The sequence below is a fragment of the Callithrix jacchus genome, chromosome 1 (assembly GCF_049354715.1).
Source record: "Callithrix jacchus isolate 240 chromosome 1, calJac240_pri, whole genome shotgun sequence".
Lineage (NCBI taxonomy): Eukaryota > Metazoa > Chordata > Mammalia > Primates > Cebidae > Callithrix > Callithrix jacchus.
The window spans coordinates 218035263-218047707 of NC_133502.1; the positions used below are offsets into that span (position 1 = coordinate 218035263).

Sequence of the window (12445 nt, forward strand, 5' to 3'; positions counted from 1 at the left end):
GCACGTTCCCCGGAAGAAACACGTTGGATGAAGGTGACTCCACAAACAACAGAACTTTATTGTAGGTGAAACAGCTTTCTACTGGAAGAAGAGGCCGCCTGGGATCCATAGCGAGAAAGAAAAAGCCAGTGTCTCGCTTCAGAGGTTCAAAGGACAGCTGACTCTCTTAGGGGGTAACGCAGCTGGTGACTTTAAGGCGAAGCCGATGTTCATTTATCATTCTGGAAATCCCGGTGCCTCAAGAATGATGCAGTCTCTGCTCTTCCTGTGCTCTGCGGAGGGAACCACAAAGCCTGATGGCAGCATGTCTGAGTACCGCGTGGCTTGTGGAATATTTTAAGCCCACTGCTGAGATCTACTTCTCAGAAAAAGATTCCTTTAGATCGGGCGCAGTGGCTCACGCCTGTAATCCCAGCACTTTGGGAGGCCGAGGCGGGTGGATCACGAGGTCAAGAGATCGAGACCATCCTGGTCAACATGGTGAAACCCCGTCTCTACTAAAAATACAAAAAATTAGCTGGGCATGGTGGCATGTGCCTGTAATCCCAGCTACTCGGGAGGCTGAGGCGGGAGAATTGCCTGAACTCAGAAGGCGGAGGTTGCGGTGAGCCGAGATCGCGCCATTGCACTCCAGCCTGGGTAACAAGAGCGAAACTCCGTCTCAAAAAAAAAAAAAAAAAAGATTCCTTTAAAACTATACTGCTCAGGCTGGGTACAGTGGCTCTCGCCCGTAATCCCAGCACTTTGGGAGGCAGAAGCAGGTGGATCACCTGAGGTCAGGAGTTTGAGACCAGCTTGGCCAACATGGTGAAACGCTGTCGCTACTAAAAATACAAAAATTAGCCAGGTGTAGTGTCACACCCCTATAGTCCCAGCTACTCAGGAAGCTGAGGCAGGAGAGTCACTTGAACTCCAGAGGCAGAGGTTGCAGTGAGCCGACATAGTGCCACTGCACTCCATTCTGGCCAACTGAGTGAGACTCCGTCTCAAAAAAAACCCAAAAAACAAAACACTATATTGCTCATGGACAATGCCCAGGCCATCCTGGAGCCCTGATGGAGACAAACAAAAAGATGAATGTTTTCCGGCCTGTTAACACAATATCCATTCTGCAGCCCACAGACGGAGTAATTCTGACTTTAAACCTTATTATTTAAGGAATACATGTGCTAAAGTTATAGATGCCACAGACAGTGATTCCTCTGATGGATCCGGGCAGAGTCCACTGAAAACCTTCTGCATAAGAATCACCGTTCTAGACACCATTCAGAACATTTGTGATTCCTGGGTAGAAATGAGAATATCGGGCCGGGCGCGGTGGCTCAAGCCTGTAATCCCAGCACTTTGGGAGGCCGAGGCGGGTGGATCACGAGGTCAAGAGATCGAGACCATCCTGGTCAACATGGTGAAACCCCCTCTCTGCTAAAAATACAAAAAATTAGCTGGGCATGGTGGTGCGTGCCTGTAATCCCAGCTACTCGGGAGGCTGAGGCAGGAGAATTGCCTGAACCCAGGAGGCGGAGGTTGCGGTGAGCCGAGATCGCGCCATTGCACTCCAGCCTGGGTAACAAGAGCAAAACTCCGTCTCAAAAAAAAACAAAAACTGCCACATTCACCCCAACTTCAGCAACCACCACCCTCGTCAGTCAGCAGCCATCAGCATGGAGGTGAGACCCTCCACCAGGGAAAAGCTGATGACTCGCCAAAGCCTCAGGTGGTCATTAGCATACTTTAGCAACAAAGTATTTTTTTTTTTTTTTGAGACGGAGTTTCGCTCCAGTTACCCAGGCTGGAGTGCAGTGGCGAGATCTCAGCTCACCGCAACCTTCACCTCCTGGGATCCAGTGATTCTCCTGCCTCAGCCTCCCCAGTAGCTGAAATTATAGGCACCTGCCACCACGCCTGGCTAATCTTTGTATTTTCTTTTTTTTTTTTTGAGACGGAGTTTCACTCTTGTTACCCAGGCTGGAGTGCAATGGCGCGATCTCGGCTCACCGCAACCTCCACCTCCTGGGTTCAGGCAATTCTCCTGCCTCAGCCTCCCGAGTAGCTGGGATTACAGGCACGCGCCACCGTGCCCAGCTAATTTATTTTTGTATTTTTAGTAGAGACGGGGTTTCACCATGCTGACCAGGATGGTCTCGATCTCTTGACCTCGTGATCCACCCGCCTCGGCCAACAAAGTATTTTTAATTACAGTATCTTTTAACATAAGGTTATTACACAGTTAACGGACTGCGTTATGGTGTAGACAACTTTTACCCACGCTGAGAAACCACAAAGCCTATGACTTGCTTTATCGCAATATCATGTTTACTGTGGTCGTCTAGAACTGAATCTGCAGTATTTCTGAGGTTTGCCTATATTCAGTTCATGGAGTGTTTTTTAAGAAACATAAATTTAGCAATGCATTTAACTATTTACTGGCTAAGGCTTACTGCTCTGAGCATAACTGGAGCTGGTGTCTGTGTGTGAGTGTGCGTGTGTGTGTGAGTGTGCGTGTGTGTGAGTGTGTGTGTCCGTGTGTGTGTGACTGTATGTCTGTGTGTGTCTGTGTGTGTGCATGTGTGTGTGTGAGTGTGTCTGTGTGTGAGTGTGTCTGTGTGTGAGTGTGTGTGCATGTGAGTGTGTGTCCGTGTGCATGTGAGTGTATGTGTGTGACAGTGTCTGAGTGTGTGTGAGTGTGTGTCTGTGTGTGTGAGTGTGCATGTATGCGTGTGGGGGGGGGGTCCAGGGTGGGTGAGGAAATCCCCATGAGAAATCTCTGCCTTTAAGTAACTCCTAGCCTGTCCTAAGAATTAAATCCTCAACACACAGTAGTCAGTGTTAAGTGCAGTGCAAATAACCCCAACAGCAATTTTAGAGCTAATCTGCCTGGAAAAACACAGCCATCAGTGTTCAGGCTTTGAAACCCCTCATTTTTTTCTTTGGGGACATTCCAAGTGCACCGCAAAGTGCAGTGTTAAGATTTTGATCCATGTGTATCTCTGAGGCCAATTTTCGTCTGCTGTTGGCTGGGGCTTGGGCTGCCCAGGGGGGCACCCGTCTCAGACCCTTTTATTCATCCTGTGACTGGCCCCACCATGACTCCCCAGGCAGCCCGGGCACGCACGGAGACCTCCGGCAAGAACAAACAGCTCCTGTTGGCAAAACGAAGAATGTGTCGGGAGGCGCCGTCCCCGCCGGCTGGAGGGAGCGTCCTATTTTGTTCTTTCTTCAATTCACCACTCAGGGCTAACTTTACGACTTTTATTATAATCTGCTTTATGTACAACAGTGAAACTTTACTGTAGCAGATGCCCATTTTATATATTCATGCATAAAGCAGATTTTTAAAATCCTTCGTCCGAGGCTCATAATACAATATTAAACCCACACCGTATTTTCTCTACGCATTCATAAAAAAGGCACTCAGTCCTTTGGAAAATGTTATTAGGGACTTTGACTCTGGGGTGTCGATGTTTCTGTGCGCGTGTTTTGCTGGAACAGAAGCGGAGGGGGAACGGGCCTTGCAGACCTGGAGGAAGGCGTGAGGACGCTGGAATCCCAGCAGAGCTGCCTGTGTGGGGTTTTGTCCCTCCACTGGGCAGCAGGAGCTGCAAGACGTGGGTTGAGGGGGTGCGTCCTGCTTCTGTTTGGGAAATTAGATGTCACATCAGAAATTATATCCGGTTATTTATCGGCAGCAGGAGATTTCCGGCAGGACTGGAAGAAATTGAAACAATTCCTCTAAGTAACTCCAGCCTTTTTTGGATTAGTGTCTCGTCTCAGGAAAGTCCTATAAACTAGGGGGTTCTGACTGTCACAAATTGTGAGTTGTTTGTCTTGGGTCTAAACCTGGCAGATTAATTCTGAGACTGTATTTGACATTTTGCATTCTGTTTGTCACTGAGGGACCTGCACGACAAGGGATAAAACCTCTCTTTCCTCCCAGACCCAGTGCGCTGTACCCAAGGCACCTAAAGCTGTACCCAGCTGACGTGGCATCCCAGGCACGCATGTCTTCGGAGTGAGTACGTTATTAATTATCAGTCTTCCTACGTGGTTTTTTTTTTTTTTTTTGAGACGGAGTTTCACTCTTGTCACCCAGGCTGAAGTGCAATGGCACGATCTCGGCTCACCGCAACCTCTGCCTCCTGGGTTCAAGCAATTCTCCTGCCTCAGCCTCCTGAGTAGCTGGGATTACAGGCACGTGTCACCATGCCCAGCTAATTTTTTGTATTTTTAATAGAGATGGGGTTTCACCATATTGACCAGGATGGTCTCGATCTCTTGACCTCGTGATCCACCCGCCTCGGCCTCCCAAAGCGCTCAGGCATGAGCCACCGTGCCCAGCCGTGTTTTTAAATCTTATTAAAAATTCATTAATTGGCCAGGCTCAGGGACTCCCACCTGTAATCTCAACATATTGGAAGGCCGAGGTGGGTGGATCATTTGAGGTCAGAAGTTTGAGACCAGCCTGACCAACATGGCGAAACCCGTCTCTACTAAAAATACAAAAAATAGCCGGGCATGGTGGTGTGCACCTGTAATCCCAGCTACTCAGGAGGCTGAGGCAGGAGAATCACTGGAACCTGGGAGACGGAGGTTGCGGTGAGCTGAGATTGTGCCACTGCCTCCAGCCTGGGTGACAGAGAGACTCCGTCTCAAAACAAAAAAAAAACAAAGAAAAGAAAAAAATCATTAATCAATATTCAAAAGTAGCCCATTCTAAGGGGCCAAGGTAACCCCTGCCCTGTTCTGTGCAAAGACCCCAGAGAGGGGCCCCTGAGGCTGCCTCCCTGCTGGGGCTGCTGCCGGGGAGAGGAGGCTGGGGTGAGCACGCGCCTGTGTGGCAGGCAGGACACACGGACACCCAGAAGGGGCCTCGCCTGCCCACATCATCAGCCTACAGCATCCTGACCTACATGACGTCAGTTCTTTAAGCAGCTACCTGCTGGTGTGGCTTGCTCTGCAGCTAAAGCTAACAGATGCCAGCTCCCACCACCAGCCACACACCCTCCCAGCCCCTAAAAAGGCAGAAACGAAGAAAACGGAAAAAAATACCTGCGTGGAGGAGCCTACTTGCGAGGGGTACCCGTGTCAGCCTGCCTCACCCACACCCGCTGCTGTGTGGGATCTCCCCGCACACGTGTGATCCTGTCGTTTGCAGTGGAGCGAGGGTTCATCTATTTCCAGGCTTCGTTTTCATTTGATAAGCAACATCTTACCACAGTCACGGGAACTACTCGCGGTGCATGTCTGTGCGTAGAATTGCTGTGCCGTGCACATCTCCACCTTCAGAAGATCCAGAAACAGTGCCTGAGCTCAGGTGGCCACAGAAGCAGGAGGAGGGTGGACGATGGTGACAAGACAGACAGGAGCAGGTGGCGAAGGTGCTGTGTTGTTGCAGAGGTGGGAGGTGACGGTGCAGCTCCTTGGGAGGTGGGCAAGGCAGCCCTGAGGACCTAGCTGGGAAGGGTTAGAGGGGTGGAGTCTCCTGATTGATTATTGATGTCTGACAGGGAAGGGGCAGGAGAGCACAGGCAGGAAAAGAGAGTGTTTTCACCTGGAAACTCCGTCCAGGTGAAAGATGCAATCACGAAGAAGAGGATGCGGATGATATTTGAAGTATGTAGAAATGAAATTCACAGGATTTAAAAGAGGAAATTCTGAGACGCACCTGGCAGTCCCAGGCAGCCGGGAGGATGGCAGTGAGGTCCCGGAGACGGGAAGGTGGATGGGGGTGAAGGAAACGCGCTGCCTGGCATCGTGCCATGGCTTTGGACATCAGAACAAAATCCTTTTTTTATAATATTATTTCATCATCATCATAGAGTCTCACTCTGTCGCCCAGGCTGGAGTGCAGTGGTGTGATCTCGGCTCACTGCAACCTCTGCCTCCCAGGTTCAAGCGATTCTCCTGTCTCAGCCTCCTGAGTAGCTGGGATCAGAGGCTCCACCACGCCCGGCTAAATTTTGGATTTTTAGTAGAGATGAGGTTTCATCGTGTTTCCTGACTTCAGGTGATCCACCCACCTTGGCCTTCCAAAGTGCTGGGATTACAGGCGTGAGCCGCAGCTCCTGGCTGGAGTTTCAGTTTGGGAAGATGAAAACACCGTGGGGATGGAGGATGCTGATCGACTCTGTGAATGTGCTCGGTGCCACGGAACGTGGTCGGTGCCACAGAACATGCTCGGTGCCACGGAACATGGTCGGTGCCACAGAACATGCTCGGTGCCACGGAACGTGGTCGGTGCCACAAAGCATGCTCAGTGCCACGGAACAGGACACTCACCAATGGTGAAGATAGTAAATATTATGTATATTTTACCACAGCTAAAACATTACAAAGGAAAAAACAGCTCCTGTGGATGCTGGCTTTGCAGAACGTATAGCAATGCCCCCGGCATTCATACTGAGAGTGACTTAAATGTCCCTTAAGGAACTTCTCACCCCGACAGGGGATGTCCCCGAGACACCAAGGCCTCAGACCTGCCCTGGACAGCTCCACCAGCTCAGCTGTGGGCGTCTGGAGCACAGGAGTCCTCTCATCCACCTCCAAAGGCAGCGGTCTCCACTCACAGATCTGGGCCCCACAGCTCCTGACCTCCTCCCTGTTGAATACCCCACTTCCCTCCTCACTGCCTGTGGGACCAGGTTGCTGCTGGGCCCCAGATGGCTGGAGGCTTGAGGTCGGTCATCAGTCACCTGCCAGGATGGAGTCGGCACTCCAGGGCTGCACGGCGCCCACCTGAGCTCCAGCCAACATCAAACAGGGCCTGAAGACAGCTCGTGTCTATGTTCCCGCAGCAGCCCGTTTTGAGCAGAAAGCTTGCCTGCGGCCACCGGCTACCAAAACAGTCTATCCCATGCTATCCCTTCCCTCTGCAGCCCTCGCTGTCTGGTGTGTGACTAAGGCTCTGTTTACGCTCGCGTTAAGGCAGACAGAGTGAAGTGCCAGGTGCGAGTGAGCTGTAGAATCATTCACCAAAGCAACGTTTGGAGGTTCATCCCTAAGGAACAGTAGCAGGGAAGTCAGATGGACTGGACTGGGAAAATGTGGCACATATACACCATGGAATATTATGCAGCAATCAGAAATGATGAGTTCGTGTCCTTTGTAGCGACATGGATGAATCTGGAGAACATCATTCTCAGCAAACTGACACAAAACAGAAAATGAAATACCGCATATTCTCACTCATAGGTGGGTGATGAACAATGAGAACACATGGACACAGGGAAGGGAGCACTACACACTGGGGTCTATTGGGAGGAATAGGGGAGGGACAGTTGGGGGGGACATGGGGAGGGATAGCATGGGGAGAAATGCCAAATGTAGGTGAAGGGACGGAAGGCAGCAGAACACACTGCCACGTGTGTACCTATGCAACTATCTTGCATGTTCTGCACATGTACCCCAAAACCCAAAATGCAATAAAAAATTAAAAATTTAAAAAAAAAAAATACATGGAAAATAAAGACAAATGGCGGAGCTCTCAGTGATCGTCCATGATCAATTCTCCACGGCCAGGAGAGCAGCTCAAAGATTCCACGCCGATGGGCAGTGGCCGAGGCAGTTTCCTCATCCGGGAAGTTCTGGCCCAGGTAGAAAGTACATGATAGAAAGGCCAGCTCTGACGCCATGCAGGCCGCCGCGAGCCAGGGTAGACCACGTGGCTGTGCCGCGGGCTGGTGCTGAGCTGGGATCAACCACACAGCTGGGGCGAGGAAGGGACCCTGGGGATCAACCCACTGGGACGCGGGGCCCTGGGGGAGCAGCTTGCATTTTAGCCCGGAAGGGCAGAGTTGGTTCTGGCTGCAGGTGACCCTCGCACAGACACGGTGAGGAAGACCGGGGTGGAAGAGCAGGGCTGCCATCGCTGGCTCCAGACTCCAGCAGGAGATGGAAATGAAGGACCCCTAAGCCTCACCGTGGCTGGGCGCAGAGCAGAGGCAGGGCTGCAGGTGGACTCTGTCTGGCGAGAGTGCCGTGATGAAGCCCTGTGGCTTCCCCCGGGCTGTGCTGCTGAGGTCTCCCAGCCTGCAATGGAAACAGCACTGGAGAAATCCCTGTGGACTGCCTGGAGGAGATCCAAGGACTGCACTCTCGGGTTCTCTGCTCTATGGGGTCCAGGAGATGTACGAGTGGGCTCACTGCAGGCCTCAGTCGCCGTGAGTCTCCTTCTCCATGACTGCTGAGGTGCCATAATGCAGTTGAAATGGACGTCCAGTCCCTCCAAACCCTACTTCAATAGCGTTTCATTACTGTGAGGGCCAACGGAGCTCTTTCTTCCGCGTTGCTAGTTTATTTCAGCGTAAATTATTAAGTAGCTTGTTTAATAATGCAGGCCTTCCCATTGTCGATGGAAGGGCAGGTGCCTCGCTTCAAAGCGCATTGTCTCGGGGAAGCTGCGGGAGGCCAGCTCACTCTCTCGTCCTGCACATAGGGTCATCTGTTAATGGAGAGGAGGAGGTTTTCACTCCTTGATAAATGAGGCGCGCCTGCTCCGTGCGCCCCGACGGGCTATCGACAGCCCGCCCATTCCAAAGGATGCCTGCCTGCTTATGGCACGTGGCGAGCTTCCTGGGATGCAGCTGACCATTCCAGTGGCTTTCGGAGAAAAGCAGATGCTGCCAAAGCCAAGCTCCTTCCCGGCGCTGCCCGCGTGCCACACGCACACGCATGGATGCTGCATTCTTACAACACGCAGGAGAGGAGTCATTCGTGGGCTGACGCTCCTCTCTCCGTTCAGAGCCCTCCAAGCCCACGCCCTTTGTGCTCAACTGAGAAGCTCCTGCCGGCCACCCCAGCTGGGGCCCCTGACAGCCTGAAGGTCAGCGAGGAGCAAGTAAAGCCCACCAGGGGAGCTGTGTGCTGGGCTTGGCCACACTGCACCCCAGTAGCACACGCATTTCCACTGTATTCCCATGGAAGATGCAGCCCGCGGAGAGGGTGAGCCCAGGCTCTCACGGGCAGAGCAGGTGACTGACCCCCGACAGCTTCGCTTCAGGTCTCTGGGCTGGTGCATGCATGCTGTGGGGTGGGAGTCAGGTGGTCAGAGTCCCAGGCCGGGATCATCCAGGTGCTGCGGGGAAATAGCTCAGCAGAAAGAAGGAGCAGGAGTCGGAATTCTGAACCCCTCTGGGAGGCAGAAGAGCTCTCGGAGTGGACAGAGGCCATCAGGAGGCCAGTTTTCTTCAGCATGTGAAAGTAATGTTCTGGGAACAATGGAGAGATTGCTAAAGCCAGGAAGCAGTGGTCAGAGAGCTGGTTATTTAAATTTTAGAGTTAAAATCTTCTGTGGGGGTTTGAATGTTCACGGCAGTTCCAGCTGACACATGGAATTTGGGGAGAGATGGTATCAGAGCGTGAGGACGATGACCTGAGACAGGGCTGGCAGGAGTTGCCTGTGTCACATGTAGGGTGTGTGTAGGGGTGGTATCAGGTCGGTGAATTCCAGAGAGAGTCCAGGCTGGAGACACCATCTCTAATGTATCAGCACCAAGACAGACGTCAACGCCAGCTGTGGGCAACCCCGGATTAAGAGGTCACGAGAACTCCCAACACCCCTCATGCGCTCTCTCCTTCCAGGAATGAAAACCCCGGGCCTTCCTTCCCGATGCTTTGGAATTAAACCGCAGGGTTTGAGTGACGGACGCATCCTCCAAGTCAAGCTTCCTCCCCCTCGCACCTGCCCGCAGGTGCTTTTCCTGGAGCAAGGAAAGAAACGAGACCAGAACAGACCCTTGAAGACCAGCCAGCGGCGCCCAGGAGATGGACGGAGTAAATTCAGTGAAACAAATGTTCAGAAGGACGAGGGGAAGCGTGATCGGAGAGAAAAAGGAGGAAGCGCTGAAAAGTCATTTTACAGAATTAATGAGGAGACAATCAGGCCAGGGGGAGTGGTCAGCAGCATCCAACAGGAAGAGAATTCACTGCGCCCCTTGGATTTGACACTATGGAACCCAGTAATTAATGTCTCCAGCGCAGACTTGGTGAAATCATATCACCAGGTTACAGGAGGTTAAAGGCAGAGTTGATGGTGATGGGGTGATGGGGCACAGGAGCACGAAGGCAGTTTCTTACCATCTGTCGTTTGGGTGTCCAGTTGAGTGAGCTTAAGAATAACTTAATATCAGCCAAGTTTCAGGAGAAACTGTGAGAAATATCACCCCCCTTGTGTCTTTTGCCTCTTCAGCAAAGTGTTGGATGGGTTCATTCTGCTTCCGAAAGGAATAAAGAGAAAATCTACGTGCAGCAGCGCGGAGGTTAAACCGAAGCACAAACCACCGCTGTGGGACACCCCACCTGCCGAGAGAGGTGCGGCCCCTCCCTTCACCGCCTGCATTCACGGGAGGGAACGCAGGGCCCTGCGGTGTGAGGTTGGGGATGACGCACCTGCGCCCTCTCTCACACATCTGGCTCTCCTGTCTGTGCCTCCCTGGGGAACGGGCTCAGTGGGAGATTCTTCAGCCCGGTGTGTTTTACGCGTTACTGCACCGTCCTTGGTCTTTACCGACCACCAACATGTAAGTCCCGCAATTTGCTTCTCCTTTCTTTGCCCATCTGAGAATGGAAGGCCGTGAAATATTTAAAAGCATCGATTCCGCATTCCCCCAACATTATTAACGGGGAACAAAAAGTTATTTCATACCCTCATTTTGTCAGCTGCCTAAAGGACTCCAGGGACGTGGAGAACTTCATAGCAGGCGCCCGCAATATAACAGACTGCAAATCCTTTCAACACTTTCAGCTAAACACTCTGCTGAATAATTGAGCACACAGAATTGCAACCCACTTAAAGGGCTTCTCCCTCGCCGAGGGTGCAGACGCCATCCTTGTGGACATGGTCCCACCAAAGTGTCCACACCGGCCGTGGTCAGTCCCCTGATGGAGCACTGGGTGGTACCTCTGTGACCCAGATTGCAAAGGGAAGCCTGGAACAGAGGAGTCAGGTGAGGGAAACAGAAGGGTCTCCCAGGAAGACGATGGGCATCACTTAGGTTTCATCAAAGACCAGAACTTGTGGGGTGTGAAGGCTGAAGGGTGGGTTAAAACAGCGAGATGTGAGCTCGGACCACAGATGCAAAAGGAGAAGCTGAATCAACGCTCTGCTGTCCTTGATTTATCTCTACTTGGAGTGTGTGACAAAGGTCTCGGTGTGGCATGTCCAAACTCAAGGTGACTGTCTTTCTCCCCAAATGCCATGCTTCTCCTGGGTCCCCTCCCTCATAAAAGGGACCACAAGCTCTGCAGTTCTCAGGTTAGACAGGAAATCAGTGCATCACCTCGTAAGGGATCAGATGAGCACCAGTCCCACATCTGCACAGCTCCACTCAGTGTGCAAAGATCCCTGCAGGGAACAAGCACAGGGTGCAGCTGGCCTTTACCTCCTCAGAGAGCCTCAGCGTGTCTCCCCATCCCTGGGAAGCGCCACTGCACCCAGTGGAATCTGAGTCACCTTTGACACCCCCACCTCCAACCGCACTCACCCAGCCGGGTTGCAGCCACAGGACGGAAGCCAATCCTCTGGCCACTTGGGGAGTCGATGGTGATGGTTCTTTATTCACCAGGCAGGCTGAGGGCAGTCCTCGGTCAAGACCAAAGGCATCAGGCTCCAAGGTCTGAGCTTGGTTATGGCTCTGCTCCGTAATTAAAAGACCTCGTGTCCTACTTAGCAAACACAATTCTATAAAAATTGCATGAAACGAGCCACTCAGTCTAGAGAGCAGCAGACACGGCCAGCCCTCAGCACAGCGCCATCCCCCGCAGGGGTGGCCACTCATCACCTCGTCCCTTCCAAAGGCTTACGGGGATGGAGCTTGGGTGCCCGCTCTCCCCGTCGGGATGGAGTTCTATGAATCCGCGCCCTTCGTACCATTCCCCAGACACTTTTGATCAGCCCGTCCTTGTCCTCTGACTCTGTGCCAGCCCATCTTCAAGTGCGGTGATTTGGAGTAGAAAACATTTCTCCCATCTGTGGGGTCTCCATCTCTGGGCGATCACTCTGTGATGCGGCCACCCCTCCTTCTCCTGGTTGTGAAAGCACACCGTCTCTAAACGCAAATCCCACTGGGGCACACTCTTGCTTACCAGACCTCCGCCGCTTTCCACTGCTACTGGGTCCAAAATCATGCCCCTATCCTCCAGCGGCCCGTCCACACAGCTCTGCCTCCCCCGAATCCCTTCCAGCCTGCGCTCCCACCACGGAGGGCTGGCTGTCCACTCATTCCCAAACCCCACCCCGCTGCTGCTGCCCAGCTCAGGCCTGGGGTCCTGTGCGTGCTTCCTGGGAAGCCCCTCCTTCCCACTCTCCTACTCACTCTGGCTCCAGTTTACGCAGGATTCCTCCGACCACCCCGTCCCAGGAAGCAGTGGGACTCTGGACCCTCCTTGTACCACACACATCATTAAGTGTATCTGTGAAAACCCTTGCTGTGCTGGTGGCCTTCTGTGCACT

General features: G+C 52.6%; 1 long non-coding RNA gene across 1 annotated transcript; it reads right to left on the minus strand.

Annotated features, from left to right (window-relative positions):
- Positions 1 to 4919: 4919 nt before the first annotated feature.
- Positions 4920 to 12445, minus strand: LOC144579576 (uncharacterized). The gene is made up of 2 exons (XR_013527500.1): positions 12309 to 12445; positions 4920 to 12018 (listed from the first exon to the last, which is right to left on the minus strand). It is a non-coding gene; the product is annotated as an uncharacterized LOC144579576 (long non-coding RNA).